The sequence below is a fragment of the Bemisia tabaci genome, chromosome 1 (assembly GCF_918797505.1).
Source record: "Bemisia tabaci chromosome 1, PGI_BMITA_v3".
NCBI classification, from domain to species: domain Eukaryota; kingdom Metazoa; phylum Arthropoda; class Insecta; order Hemiptera; family Aleyrodidae; genus Bemisia; species Bemisia tabaci.
In genome coordinates, this window is record NC_092793.1 from 55,423,930 (window position 1) to 55,439,797 (window position 15,868).

At 39.7% G+C, this 15,868-nt stretch overlaps 1 protein-coding gene across 3 annotated transcripts in view; it reads left to right on the forward strand.

Moving 5' to 3' along the window:
• The first annotated feature begins 1,137 nt into the window (after positions 1-1,137).
• Ten-a (tenascin accessory) overlaps positions 1,138-15,868 on the forward strand; it is a 98,060-nt gene continuing 83,329 nt past the window's right edge. For all 3 annotated transcript variants that reach the window (XM_019060206.2, XM_072303784.1, XM_072303780.1), the window contains exon 1: positions 1,138-1,396. The gene's annotated coding sequence lies outside the window, so the exon portion shown is untranslated. The remainder of the gene's footprint in view (positions 1,397-15,868) is intronic.

Below are 15,868 nucleotides of genomic sequence, written 5' to 3' on the forward strand. Positions count from 1 at the left end.
TTTATTTTGGATTTTAGCTCGTTTTTTTTTAAAATCAATGACCTTGTTCTATTCAGTTTAGCAAGCCAAATCTGTCAGAAAAATTTGTCAGACATGTTTTAAATGTACATTTTACAACTGGATCGCATTTTGCAAAAAGGGACCAGCGCGATAACAATGTTTTCAAAACTGTGCATCTTCTTCTTTCCTCTTAAAATAATCAATATATGTTCAGTATCAGAATTCACACAGTTATTTTCCTTTAAAATTAACAATTTTTTGTGAGAAAAATATCTGCTATTCTGAGAGTCTTTTTAGATAATTATGAAGAAGCAACGTTTTGAAAACACTGTATTCGCGCAGGTTCCTTTTTGCCAAATGCGATCCCATAGTGGAAATCTAATTTGGATCGCATTTAGCAAAAAGGAACCAGCGCGATTACAGGGTTTTCAAAATCGTGCAACTTCTCCTTTTCTTTCAAAAGTACCTAATATTTGTACTCTATTCTAATGTACACAATTTATCGCTCCTCTTTAAAATAAACAATACTTTGATGGGCAGCCTAAATGGTGGCCCGGGTAACCACCGATTCGCGTTCAACATATAATTTCATAGTGAAAGTGGAAGTTTTTTTTTAAATATTTTAAAGTTTTAACATGGCGGCTTTGACTGCACTGGAAAAAAAACCACATTGGATCTAGAGAGTCCAGACTCTTAAAAACATTGACAAGAAAAAGGACTCTTGATTCAATCAGATTTAAGCTTAAATCGAAAGGAAATCCGCTCAAATTAAGAGGCTTGGTTCTTGATTTAAGCTTAAATCTGATTGAATCAAGAGAATTTTTTCTTGTCAATGTTTTCAAGAGTCTGGACTCAAGATCCAATGTGTTTTTTTTCCCAGTGTGTTTTTTAAAAATTCGATCGTTTTATTAAAATTGAAAACGGATGCATCTTGCGTGAGCGGCAACACGGGGCGGTGCACTATGCAACGTCTGTAACATGAGGCCTGTGTAGGTTCACCCCCCTTCGGAGCCTTAGCGCCACCGCCACCACCCCCGCCCCGGCCGCCACCCTCGCGTCGTCTGCCGCGGCCGCCGCGCAACCTCCCCGCGACAAGCGCCGCGCCGCGCCGGCCTTCCTCCAGGAGCCACCCTATTTATTAGACCCAGCGTGAGCCGTGAGCCGCGGGGAGGACTCCATAGATCAGTTATAGGCTCGCGCGCATCCCGAACGGTCCGCTCTTGCTTCGCGCGCCCGGTCCCGCAGTATTCCCGTCGATTGTCGAGTGCCGCGCTCCAGGATTTCTGTGTTTGTGCTCGTCACCAGGAAAAGATTTACGTGTAGTTTCAAGTGGGAACGTCTCCAGACTGGATACCTGCTCGGGGAAATAAGTTTTCAAGGAGAAACCGCGCGAAAGGTTTACTTTCGAATCTGTTTTTAATTATCACTCACCCGTTTTGTCCAGAGTAAGCTTTGACTTGTCCGGAAAAGCGACTGGTTTCCGTCAATTTAAAACATATTTTTCCCATGGGGGTATAAAGCGCATTATCGAGACCTTAAAATCTAACTATTGAGAAAAGGAATTAATTGTGAATGGAAAAATGTATTGCACTAATTTCGTCATTATTGCGTACTGAGTTTAAAATTTCGGTAAAAAGTTTTTACCTCCACTTAGCACCATGCACTATGTGATGCAGCTCATGCATCTGAATAATTATTGTGATTCGTGAAATGTATCGCACAAATTGGATAAAGCCATATTTGCCCGTTTAGCTCAACCTTCCCGTGCTTAGTGTCTTTATTTGTAAACTGACAAAGTTTACGCACCAAGTGAAATTTATTGTGGATGGAAGAATTTATTGCAGTATTTAAATTTTGCCCGAATTACCTACTTAGCTGAAACTTTCCGCAGAAATTTTAACTGGGACACAACATGGTGAACTGTGTGAAAAAGCTCTTTAATTCTATTTTACCTTAACTGCCTCCTCAGTTCAAACTTTCCGTGAAAAATGTGTACTCGCAAAGAGACATAGTTTATACACCGAAAATAATGTATTTTCGGTGGGAAAATGTATCGCGAATTTGAATATTTTCACAATCACCTACCTACTGGGAACTTTAAACTTTCCGTGAAAAGTGTTTACGCCGATAAAGCTAACACGCTTTCGATGATTTATCGAAAAATTGATTTGAATTAAAAGAATGTCAAGTGTGAAGATTACAAAAGTTACTTCATTTGTATTTTTTTTAATTTATTTTATTTATTTAATTTTTTGTGAAACGCGCAAGTTTCAAACATAAGTTCCCTCGCTTTTTGGTTTGAGTTTTCCCGTAACCTGACTTCCCGATTGACTTGCAAATCTTACCGAGAGCAAAGCGTTTAAAGTTCCGTGTTCCATTACCATCTCATCAAGATATCATTCCTCTGAAATTAAGAGATAAGTCATATTCACCTTGATAGAACCGAGAAGCTTCAATTGAAAACGTGTGAGAAATGGGAGTTTTCGTAATTTTTTATGTTGATCAGTCATCGGTTATTGGTCACAGCTTAAAACCTGATTAGAACATAGAGCTGGGCTTCTTGATGTATTGAATCGTTTTGAACTGTATGATCGATTAGTGATGCTCTATAAGTTTGGCGGTAAATGTTAACAGAACCCTCCGAATTGGCAATAGCACTTGTAGGTAAAACTTGTGTAGTCTACTTTTATCGTGAAATGAAATCTGTTCGATTCTGTTTGACCCCATTAAAACAAATATTAAGTGCATTACTTTATAAGAAGCTACAGAGATTGTCTCCACCTGTCAAGAAACTAATGAAATAAACGGAGAAAAAACCAGAATACTGTATGATGTAGGGTCAGATTCATTGAAAACTTGATTACAATTACCTATAAATAATTGTGTTTACATTCTATTCGATAAAACTAAATCTCATACGATTCGTAATTTTGAAAACACCATGAAGTAAGGAATCAACTACATTCAAATGCGTGAATAGGAATACATTTAATATCTCAGTACAAAATTTAATGACACGCTAATTATAAACATTTACAAAGTAAATTAGTATTAGACAATTATCTTGAATTTCATCTTTCCGCATCTCATTTTTGCTTGAGTATCTATGACCTTTCACGCCTATTAAGAAAATAAGAGCTCTTATACTTCAAAAATAAAATATGTTGTGCTTGGAGAGGCAGTATTTTCTTCTTAGAATAAACTTGGGTATAATGATCCATTTTAATGTACAGTGGTAGGTTGGAGAGGGATGTGTACACTGCAGAGCCTAAATTTTATATAACTTTTCTGCAATATTCTTTTTATTCCCTTATTTAAGAAAATCAAATGCGTATTTATCTTTTACACAAAGCCTTCATACTTCGAAAGGAATTTTACTACTTCTTCCCAATTCATCGCACTTTTCCGCTGGGCAAGATAAGGTTTTTTGCTTCCAATGACTGTTACTTACAAGCTATTTTCATAAAGATGTTTACAACCAACCGTAATTTTATACGGTAGCCATAAAATGTAACGCAGCTGAGTCAAACGCGAACATTTCTGGTAACTTATAGTTCCGGTCTGCCATCGTTCTGAGCATTCTTTGGGTTTTTTAAATTTCTCTTCTTTCTTTTCTTTGCCTCTCTTTACCCTCGCAAAGAATTGACCCTCTTTGAATATTGACAAGGTAGATTTATTAACAAATGTCGTATCTCTATTAACATACAGACTGATGGGTATAAATATAGAGGATTTTCGTAATTGAGTACCGCCATCTGCACACATTCTTGCTCAGAATATTTTTTTAACAGAACATTTTGCACTCCAAGTTTTCTATTTTGTCGTAATTTCTGATTCATACTTTCTTTAGTGGAAATTCAATTTGTGCATGGGCTCTTATTGTTGTAATATTTAGGTAACCATCTAAACCAGTAAAAAACATGGTAAATGTATGATGATAAACTAGATCATGCACAATTAATGAATAGTATTAATACTTAGAAGTCCTCCCCCAATTTTATCCGATCCGTAAAATTATTCTTTTACACAAATGTCAACCAAAAAGGATTACGTTAGTGTGCACTATGCATGCTCCTGACTGTTAGTAAAGTGATAAACGATGCAAATTCTGATAAGCTTGAATATCACATTAGCCAGAAATTTAAATTATGATCTTATTGGCTTGCATACAAAAAGTGCATGGGGATGTTTGATTATTTTTTTTTCGAGGTTTGTTTCAAACCTGAAGTCACCCCAACTTTATGCAAACGTTGTTATTTACCCAGCCAGAATGGATTATGACTCGAGCCCATTCCACATCGGTATAAAAATTACAAGTACATTCATGGGAAATACTGAAATTTTTTGTGTAAATCATCGCAAATGTTGATGAGTCATTGTTGAGATTTTCGGTTTTATCGACCTTCTAGGAACCTTAACTTTGTTGATCAGTTTAAAAATGACATGTATGCTAAACAAATTTCTCATGATAGAATAGAATCACCGCATGTAAATCTTGTAGCATTTACCATTCACCCCCTCCCTCCCCCTTTCGATGCTCCTTCTTAGATAATAAATAACCCTGCAATGCATCGATCCGAAGAAGCTCTCCCATTCATAATGGCGAGCTTAAAACAAAAGAAGTCCCGACTTCCCACCGTTACCAAACTAGGCGCTTATCGTGAAAATGTTTTCCAGACACCCCGCTGGTGATACAAAATGAAAGAGCTAATAATTATGCAAGAACTAAGTAATTTCCGCTAGGTTTTACAATTTAATTCCTTTATTACTATTTGGGCCCTCCACTGCAGGTGAATCGAAGGAAACCTCTCTTCTTACAATTTGAAACTTGAAACCCTCTGAAACAAAGTTTAAGACGTTTTTTGGCGAACATTGTGCGAGAAACGTAGAGACGCAACTTTAAGCCTACAAAAAACTAAGGAAATATTTGTGGTCAGGAAAAAAATTAAAACATTTATGTTGATGGGGTACGCCTATATGGTAAATCCGCCCCTGTTTCTATTTTCAACCATCCTGGAGATAGAACTTTTGACGCAATTTTCACGCGCTTTGAGCGTTATGTCATCTCACTTTGTTATGTTAAAGGATAGTGGCCTACGTCACAAAAGCGTTAGGGAGGAGGGGAATCGAAAAATCGAAATTTAGCGTTACGTATTTTATGAATGCGGCCCCTTAATGCGCTATTCGGTCCTATGAGAAAATGAGTCGGTTGTGCCTTGTGCTGCTAATTACAGTATCTCATTTTAGTAATTTCAGAATATGGATAAAGCAAAAAGGAATATTATCTGTCCACACACTTCATTTTTACGTCTATCAACGTAGATCACCCGTAGACAAGCATGGCGTATGACGTCATCCATCGCGATGGTGCATACTTCCATAGTGTAAATCCATTTCCATAAATCCAAGTTGATAGAGACCTTAGAATGTACTACCGCGGTGGATCATACACCGTTTTTTTTCTACTTTTTTTTCAACTCGCCTCAATATCGCAAGTAGTAACTCACCGAGAGAAAAACCTCAGCTACACGAGCCGAATTATTCTGTAGGCGTCAATTCAGAGGATTGTGTCTTTAGCCGAGCGAACTGATCGTGCTTCAGCCCTCAGAACTAAACGTAAGTTCGGTGAACTGAAAACTTTTTCCATCGAACATGTTCCATACGGACAAAAGTTTCTCAGTCTGGTGAACCGAACCTAAGTTGAGTTCTGTGAGCTGAAGCGGTCAGTTTACTGCTCGACTGAAGGCTCATAGTCCTCTGAGTTGAACAAGCATCTACCTAACCTAACCAGAAACAAGAGACCCTCTCCTCTGACCTTATGGCGACAGTTGGAAGCTTTTACTTTCGAGGATTCAACAATTCCCTATAGACAATCATAAGGAAGCAGCAACAGTCATCACTATTTTTTTGGCTGTTGGCCTACCTACATGGTGGATGATGAGCTTCGGGTGACGACATGAGCCAACAAAGTTTCCCAAACTTCGGCTTGTTTGCAAAACGAAACTGCCAACACGTTACTAAACACCAACCATGTAGGTAAGTCAACAGATTAATGGTGAAGTCCCGAAAGTAAAAGCTTCCACCACAGCCGAGATATGAGCAGAGGATCTTTTGTCTTGGAACCTAACCTAACCTGACCTGACCTGACCTGACCTACCTAACCTAACCTAACCTAACCTGACCTGACCTGACCTAACCTCACCTACTGAGCTGTTCGGTTCGAATGGCCGAAGTGCTTCTCACCGTTTAGGCCGTTTGAACGATTTTTGGCCAATGTGCTAGCTCAAACCATCAAAAGACGATTCCGTGACGAGCGTTTAACTGACCCATGGAATCGCGAATGGTGCCTGGTCGGCTCGGAGAACGACGATGCTCGGCTCTGATGTTGGACGAGCCTCCGGACCGAAAATGATTTGGGAGGCTAATGGAATGACCGCTTCTTTTATCGATTTCGCAGCCAGCCGAGCCAGCCACCGAGTTCCAGTGCCGCACCACCGCGTCGAGCCGAGTCGAGCGCCCCGTTTCCAGCGAAGGGGGGGAGGGAGGGTGGGGGGTGGGGGGTCTCGTACCCTTCTCCCGCCAGGTCGACGTCCGCACCCGCCGAGTCAAATGCGCTTTATCGGGCCAACAGTCCCGGGTCTCCGCGCCTTTTTCTCCCCCCCTCCCCCGCCACCACCTCACCGTCCGGGCAGCCTTTGCAGTTTTCCATAGAATTTCCCGCCAAATTTCTGCGTCGGAGAGCATCGCCTCACCAGACTCCCTTTATACTGAGATTAAAGACAATGCGAATCTATTTCTGATCGGTTCCCGTATATTTTAGGCCTTCACAGTGTCACAAACGGGAATAAAGATTACATTTTCGCCAATCGCAAAGATCATAAACTGGAATGGCTCGGGTAATGGGGGGGGGGTACAACAAGGAAGAAATGGAATGAGAGAGGGAACGGAGACAGACATTTGGGAATGGGTTGATAAAAGATTACAAAAAACGTCCGATGTGTGTAATCTTCGTTCCCGTTGGTGACATCCATAAGTCGCGTTGTCTCAACTCTCTCTACTAAGGGACCTAAAGAACGTAGCTACATTTCAACGTCGCGAAATTTTCTCTCTTAGGTTAAACTCTAACCACGAGGTTACCATTGGGCATTTGTAACGGGAAATTTCACTGTTCCTCTGCCGATTACACGGAAATTAGTGAACATTGAAAAATGGAACATTTTCAAAATCGAAAATGAAAAACCCTGCGCTCGTCTTTCCCGCAAGATTCCATTTCGAATGGCGCCCCTGCGACGCTCTGCATGGTAAATTATTGCATTGTGTATCAGGTGTGAAGCAGTCAAGAAAAGAGAGTATTTCAAGTAAAACATGTAGGGTCGAAACGGCACAGTTGCATTTTTGGACGAAATTGGAATAAAATGTTCACGATACAGGAGCTTTAAAACCGACTGTGTGGTGGGGGGAGGGGCATTATCTCCTAATACCTTTTTTCCCGTCTTGCATCTGATTTCCAGATCCACCTTGTTAGCCCCCTCTTTGTGCACATGGTTGTTGCAGTGTTATATGTTTCTCTTGGCGCTTCGATGATATTTTAAAACCCTCATGACATTCCTAAAATTGTCCATAGCTGGCTGTAGATACATACATACATACATACATACATACATAAAGCCGCTTTTATAGCGCCGCCTCGCGCTCTGCGACTCCCAATCGCCATTGCCCCCTATCCTCCCAGAGATCATCAGGCAATTGGCATCTTCTGATCTCCTCCTCCACCCCCTGCCTGTAGATTCGATCAATAAATAAGGATGAATCAATAAAATCAATATAAAAAGACTCTAATTTAATATCCCGTGCAACGAGTGTATCACATCGGAAACCGCACCGTAACCGGGCAGTAATTTTTCCCCGTATTTTGACAGGCACTATTTTTTCCCGTGGACGCATGACCCGATTTAAAAGATTAATTTCTGCAAACCGCTGTTTAAAACTGTCGGCACGGGGCGACGAAGGGAGCGCGCCTGCCTCGAATTTGAATGCCCCGGTTTGATTAGCATCGGAGAAATTGATTTCAATACGGAAACGCATTAAGCGTCCCGTAATTAATGCTAGTGTGGCGCTAATTCTAACGTGTTAGAAGCACATAAATTTGAGCGCACGTGCGTGAGCCCCGCGCGGAGGAAAGGGGTTGGAAAAAAACGAGGTCTGAGTGGAGTGGAGCGGAGGAACAAGAGGGGTGGGGTCTGATACAACGAGAGCGTCTTGTGTAGCTGAGTAATAAACGAGTTTTTCCGATATCGAGCATGCTTCTGAGGAAGCAACCCGCCTTACGCCGCGCGAGAAGCAACCCGCCTTACTTGCTCTCTTGCCAGCTTTGCACTGCACCAATGGCACTAAGCTCGTTGTTGATTTCGGTTTAAATTTTGGAATTCTCCTCACACCTTACTGGTACTAAAGTTAATACCTATGGTGTTAGAGGTGGACATTCCGTACCTCATGGCCGTTTCGGGTATGGTATCATGTTGGCCATGGTTTGTTTGGTTTTATGGACCAACAAGCCGCAATAACAGCATCCTTTAATTTAGTTTCTTTGCGCTTTTTCGTGTTTTATTAGTTCTCGTTTGAAACACAATAACCTTTCTTGCCTTACAACCGGGATGTTGGTAATCCATCAATCTTACTGGAAGGGCACCGCGTCCAAAATTGTCATCTATGAGAAAGATATCCACTTATTGCAACATATTCAATCGAAATCCATGATAACGACGACGGTAATGATTAATCTCCGTTACGTATGAAACGGAATAACATTTGAAGTAAGGAAACTAATTTTATGTATATTTGGAAGCAATGAGTCTGCTCGCTAGTTCCTCGGCAAACTCCAAAAGTATCACTTGGCAGTTTTCCCCTCTCTCTAAATAAGAATCACTCTTTCCGCACTCAGAAGAGAGAGGTCGCGTAGTTAAAAACTGAAAAAATAGAATTTGTAGGGCAAATTTAATATTACAGTGCTCATGCAATTAGTTAGGATTATAATTTTGAAGTACAGAATTCCCGTAATGTTATATAAAGCAAAGAGGAATTCTGCAACAAGTAGATTCGTTGTATTTGTTTAAAAAAAAACTCAGTTCTATTATGTTGTACATGATATAGTTTAGATTCATTTAAATTTTTAAAATTCGACCAGATAGCAGTTCTTGCGCGTTAATGAATTCAGCTTTTGAGGTTTATAAAAAAAAGTATGCTTTAATCAAATTGGGTGCGAAGCTCGTTTAAGTGCGCTCAACTCTGAATTAATTTCCTCCATGTGCTAATTTTATCTTGACAAGTGAACGACTTAACAAACGCTGCACATTAGTGGAAGAAAAAAAAAATCGTGTAAAACTTAACTTAAGATATTTATCTAGCCACTATAATTGCATATTCAACGACCGATTCAACACTCATAAATGTCGTTTTATTTTTAGTGAATGGGAAGATTGAATTGATTGATTTGGATGTAAAAAAAAGCGATAAGTGTTCACTTAAAAGTTGATATTAAACACCCTCTTTGTCCCAGAAAACTAGCTGTGAGAGGTCAAGTTATTTTTTTTGCCACTTCAGGGCGTAAAGCTGCATTTTAATTATTAAAACGGCTTATTAAATTGTAGAATTTGATATTGTAGACCTTGTTTTTGGAACTGCAAAGTTCAAACCCTCGCAGCTAAAATTTTTCTCAGAATTTTAAGACGTCTTTTTTTTTTGCCACAAAATGTGTATCAAACGCTCCTCATAGCAGCGGTATTTTTAATTGAGAGTTTTTGGTCACTATATAGTCCCTTCTCCCGTTCACCGTCATTATGTATTGAATTCAAATTCAAACCATTTAAATTTCATCCTTTTTACGTTTTTATGTCCGATGACGTTAACAGTGATCAGATTCATATTTATCCGCGGATATTTTACGCACCTCGCTCTCAGTTTGCTCCTTTTATATCCTGGAAATCTAAATTGATAGAATTACAGGTATCAGGTATCGGGGATAATCAACTTTGTTTCAAGTCATATTTTCGCATCCAATGCACAGGAATACGACTTCGACGGTGCGGGCCGGGGGTTAGGGGGTGGGAAAAATAATCTTTGAGAAGAAGTTGGTGTTTAAATTGAGCCACTAGCTCTTCGACGCTTTTATACTTCCCTCCTTGAATTACCTTTTCCTTCTGAGTTTCCCTCTTCTTGCCCATTTCCCGTTTCTCGTTACTTCTTTTCTTTTTTCTTGCTAGGACGGAGCTCAATCCAATTACAACACTGCAAAAGAACAGTAATGAACACTGGAATCCTTTTTACTTTTCCTCTCTCATTTTATTTTATATATATTTATTTAATTTATTTATCTATTTATTTTTCGTTTCTTCTCTGTTCTCCTGCTCCTTTTTTAATCCGTTCCGCGCTGTAAAAACGCTTTAGCTTTTCCTCCGTCGTGTGATCGTTTGTTATCGACTCGAAATGCTCTTAATTTCCGAAAGGAGGTTTCGATTACAACACCTTTAACTCGCCATTGGTGTTCTCAAGAATTTTAAATTACTTTATCTCGATCTGAATAATTTTAACTTAACTTGACAAATTATTAACATTCCGTCGATTCAATTCAAAGCATTATTTTTCAAACAACTTTTTAATGACAGAAACCGTTCCTCCTGGTGAGTGATGTAAACTTTTTTTGTTTGTATACGTAGTAGAAAAACGTATTTAAAAGTGAAGAAGTAGCCGTTGATATATTTTGCTTTAATTAGGAATAAAAAAGCAATCATGAAATTGAAAAACTATTTTAGTAGGTAACCGCAGCTTTTGCCTGCGGAAAAATAAATTTATATTTCATAAAAAGGTACACCGAATTTCAAAATCGCAAATTATCAAAAAAATTTAAGATTGACATTTTAGCGTCCTTGTTGTAGGAACTTATTCGTTGTACAAGTAAATCCGAAGAGGAGTTATCTTTCAGCAAATTACTGCCAAAATATCTTAACTCAAGCTCTCAGAAGACTTGTGGATATAGTATAATATATATATTTACTACAATCTCTCGCAAACTTGAGGAATCATTTACTGTCTAGTAAAATTCGAAAAGATTCTTATCCATCATGTTAAAATCTGAAGTCAGGCTTGGGACAAATTTTCAATTTTAGACGAGGATTCTGATTAGATACCCTGTAAAAACAAACTAGTTGAACAACAAGTTGAACGGTATTAGAAGGCAGTTTTAATGTATTTAAACTTATTTTTACAGTTTTTTTTTTTTTTGTTTTTTAATTGTAAAAGGGAAAATTAGATTAATATTCGGCTGTATCGGGTGAAAAAAGTACACTCGAATGAATGTATCGTTCATTTTGGAATTATTCCTGCACGTTAGTCACTTTAAAAATCGCATTTTTTTCGCCATCATTCAACGTGAATGGAATGTTTCTGTACCAACGCAGAGAGGCAAAAGTTGTTATTTCATTGGACTTCCTACCTCCCCTCTCTTTCTGTTTTTTTTTTTTTTTTTTTTGCCCGCGGAATTGGGAGAACTTCAATCCAATCTCGAATCACTGTTTATTAATCTTTCGATCCAGCTACACTGTTCAGGAAGTCATTCGTTTCCCCTACCAAGAAGAACCACTGTCGCCAACGACAACATCGACAACATCGACAACAGAGAATCATACTCGAAGTCAGGAGGAAAGTGTTGGATGATAAATTTAAAATCCTCCCACAGGGGTAGAGGGCGAGAGGGCTAGGGCGACGAGAGAAAAATACCGTCTTCCTTACGGTAAATCATTAGACTTATTTACGTGGATTTGTCTTAAATTAAATCAAAAGTCAATTTAAATATTATGAGAGACACCCCCTTTACACTCCTCGTTGCGACTTTTAGGATGACGCTCAGTGGGATAATTAGAATTTCGTTTTCTCGACTCAACCGGCAGGACCGTCCCTTCGTAGGGATGAGAGTTATACCCCAATGAACAAGGCTCGATTGACTGCCCCTTTATTTTGTATTGTTCTAATGTTGTATTAGCTGAAGAATATCCAGAGGTTCTATTCTTAAAAAATTCCGCGATATCAATTCAGTACCTTTTTTCCAGACTGAGAAAAATATTTGTGTTCTTGTTTTGCTTTTCGGTTAATATGCGGAAGTGAAACACAACCAACCCAATTTTTGTGTCGATTTTGGTACAGTTTGCGGTGACTTTAGCGCCGACAACAATGGAGAGACCAGGAAACTCTTGAATCAACCAAGGCTTGGGTTATTTTGTGTTTTTCCCGCATGAACACGAATTGTCGGTTACTTTTTGTTAGAGTGTGAAGAGACAATTTTCAAAAATTCAGTTGTTAAAAAAATCATGTTTTTTTAACTATCACTGTCGAAATTTAACGAGAAAAATGGGTTTCGACCGTGTTTAGGGTTCTTAATAGATAAAGTAAATAGGTTCGTAGTTTATGACAGATTTTCATCCGCGCACCTCTGTCATATCAGTAACCATAACCAGTGATGGACCAACACTTTGCATGAACGGCTAGTGCGGCTATTCACGCTCCATCTGAGCGCTTGGATTGAATTCAAAAGCCAGGGCAAAATAAATCATAGGAGAAAAGATCGATGGATAATCCCGCGCACCTCAACTTGACTTTGCAGTGACGCAGTGCACTTTCATTCGAACTGTTGTCACAGTGACGACCTTTTATAGTCGAGTAGAATATCAATTTGCAAATTTACGAACGACTTCTGTTGCTTCGAAAATATTCGGATGAAAGTTACCGCCCTGTGCCTGTGAGTATAAATCAATCACAAGCGTCGGGTGAATTCTGCTTGATTTTATCGAAACATTTTTAAGAAGGAGCAGGTTTGGCGTGCAGGAAAGGTTAGGTAACGCTTTTTCATGTATCAAACACAACCGTCTTCTTCCGTGCCGTCATTGGCTTAAACATGACGACAAACCTGCCGTGTGTCATCAAAGTTTCAAAATCGAGTTTCTCTCATAATTCGAATTATTTCATTTAAATAAGTTGACTGATTCAGATAAAAAGCGAGAACAAGCAGAACGGGCAGCCGATTAATTTTTCTTTTTTTTTTTGAACGTACAAATTTAGCCCAATACCTTCACAATTTAAATAAATGCCTTAGATTAGAATAGACAACTAGATTACTATACATATTGTACACTTTCGTACAATACTGTACTAAGTAAACTTAAAGCTAGTTGACTACGGTTCTAAGGTTATATTACTTAGTTTAACTTAGCATTCAGCAAATTTTTACTACAATACACTTCTAAAAACTGTACGTACAAAAGGTTATATTACTTAGTTTAATTTAGCATTAAGCACATTTTTACTACAAGATGCTTCTAAAAACTGTACGTACAAAATGAAGTGCATGCTATTTACAGAAAACAGGGGTCTGAAGTTGATAAAAATAAGGAGATTTTTTTGCCAAGAAAAATGTGTTTTCTGCCCAGTGTGCGTTGCGTGGCGACGCTCCCGTTGCCGAGGAGCAGCGTCTCGGGGTTTCCTTTTCGTCGGGCGGCTTCCTTGTTTCCCGGGGTGGAAATGGAAGTGGAAGTGGAAGAGGAACTGGAGACCGGGCCCCTCTCGCCACCCTCATAATTAATCATATCTTAATGAGAAAAGTATCTTAAGACCAACGAGAGCCGCTCTAAACGCAGACGCTCCAACGGCAATTCCTCTCTCGAATAATTTACCGCGTCGATTCGGAAAAATGAGATCATGCGACATTTGAGAAGCAATTTGAAAAGAGGGGAGACAAACCAAAAAAAAAAAAAAAAAAAAACCTCCTATAAACAAAATAAACGGAGCTCTCTTTCGAATTTCTGGATTGCGGGCATGCGAGGTTGATTGGGGAGTTTTGCGAAAATTTCCCTCGATTTTCTTGTGTAACCGCCTGATGTCTGATGGGAAATCATCCTCCGTCTACAATTGAAGAGAGCGTAGGGAAACGAAGAGTATTTCAAGATGAAGTTTACAGGGACCTTAAATAATACTTGAAATTATAGCAGGGAGACCCCGGAAAAATGTCATGAAGGTCGCAGAAAAATTGTTAAGCAAGGAATGCTTTGTCAAATCAAGTTTTGACTTTCCTGCCAGGTTCATTTGCTTTTTTATTTTGAAAATATTAGGAATTTTCGGAATTTCATCTGCAAAAAGTATTACATTCGGTCTAGTGAAGATCTTTAGCACGATCAAAAAAAAAAAAATATGAAAAATAAAGTATGCGAATAAAATATAAATTGAAAAAGTGAGTAAGGGTAATTATCAATATAATGTAATGAAATGTAGTATGATATGATAATATTCCACCCTTCATAATAATAACCCGCCCTAGATTTGTTGGTTAAGCAATGCTTTTTAAAGGGCGGCTACGCCGGAATTGCTCCTGAAAGGGCCAGGAATAGGCACGCGGGCATTTAGTTGCATACCCAGATCATCGTCGAAAGTTTGTCGAGTCACCGAGTCAAAAAATGAGGTATACTATAGCGGGCGGTGCGATGCACAGTGCGACGCACAGTGCGACGCACAGTGCGACGATTCAATGGGAGAGGTCGGACAAAATTTGGAAATTTTGAAAGCTCGTGTCTATGTTAATACGAAACGTATAGGTTTTGAAAATAGTTTTGTTGGTTTTTACGCAAAATTCCCTGCCAAAAGCACTCCACACAATATGAATTATGATAAAATTAGCAATAAAACTTTCAGTTTTCGTCGGAAATTTCATGTCCGACCTCTCTAATCCGCTCGTCCCCTTGTGCGACGCCAGCCCACAACACATCCACGTCTAAAAGTTGAACTCCGGAGCTGCGCTCCGATAACAAAGCGCCCTTTTCTCCAACTTTTTCCGCGGCAGTGTAAGTTTTTTCACGCTGAGGGAGCTGGTATTTAAAACTCCCGTCTCTTTGTCAGGTTTCTCACGGTGATTTCATCGTCGAGCAAAGATACGTACAATCGCGCGGGCGGTGATAGCCACGTGAGACGTCCAAAGCGAGGGCACCCGACGGGACGAGGGTCCCGCCCGCCCCTAGCGGCAACAGGGCCGGGGTGTCTTTGTTGAGGTGTGTGTCGCACTGCGCCGGGGTATTGTGTCCTGGATGACAGTACACATACCTTATTTAAGAGGAAATGATGTTACCTTACGTGTCTCTCCTTTGTTACGGCCAGATATTGTAACCGAGGTCTAAAAGGCTTGAAAAGAGTTTTTTAAGACAAAAGAGCCCTTGTTTACCATCGACAAAACGGCTACCTGTTCCCGTCTCGCTCGCGTCTCTCTCACACTTTCCCCTGCTTTTTTTTCGTTTCCGAGCTTTCTTCGCCGGAGCAAAAGCTCACGAAACAATACCAGCGTTTCACCGCTGGAAACAGAGAACAGTAACGGAGAGTGTACGTTGTACGTTGCACCCCTGAAATCACCTGAGCTTGCTTAATTTGTTCCATTGCAGCTCGCGGTAATGTGTGTGGGTGTGTTTTTTGTGAGAAACTAGTAACAGAAAGAGCTTGTACCTCCCTCTCTCTGACCTAATTCCAGTCTGTGTTTCTCATTGTGAGACTGGTTAGAGCCCCCCCCCCCCCCCCCCCCCACATCCAAGTTCCAACTCTACAGAATATTGTAAGCCCTATTCCAGCACTGCTTTTTTGAGCTTATTCTGTAGATGAGGAGGCATTTGAAAAAAAGGGTGCATGTAGATTTTTCCCAATTTGAAATTTTTAGTGTCAGGAACTCTAGAGTATTTGGGTGTGTGCTCTTGCAGTTTCTCTTTTCAATTCCGCCAGAAAGTAACTGGAACATGTTGATGAAAAGTAACGTACGCTAAAGAATAATTGCCGCTGATGACAGAGCCTT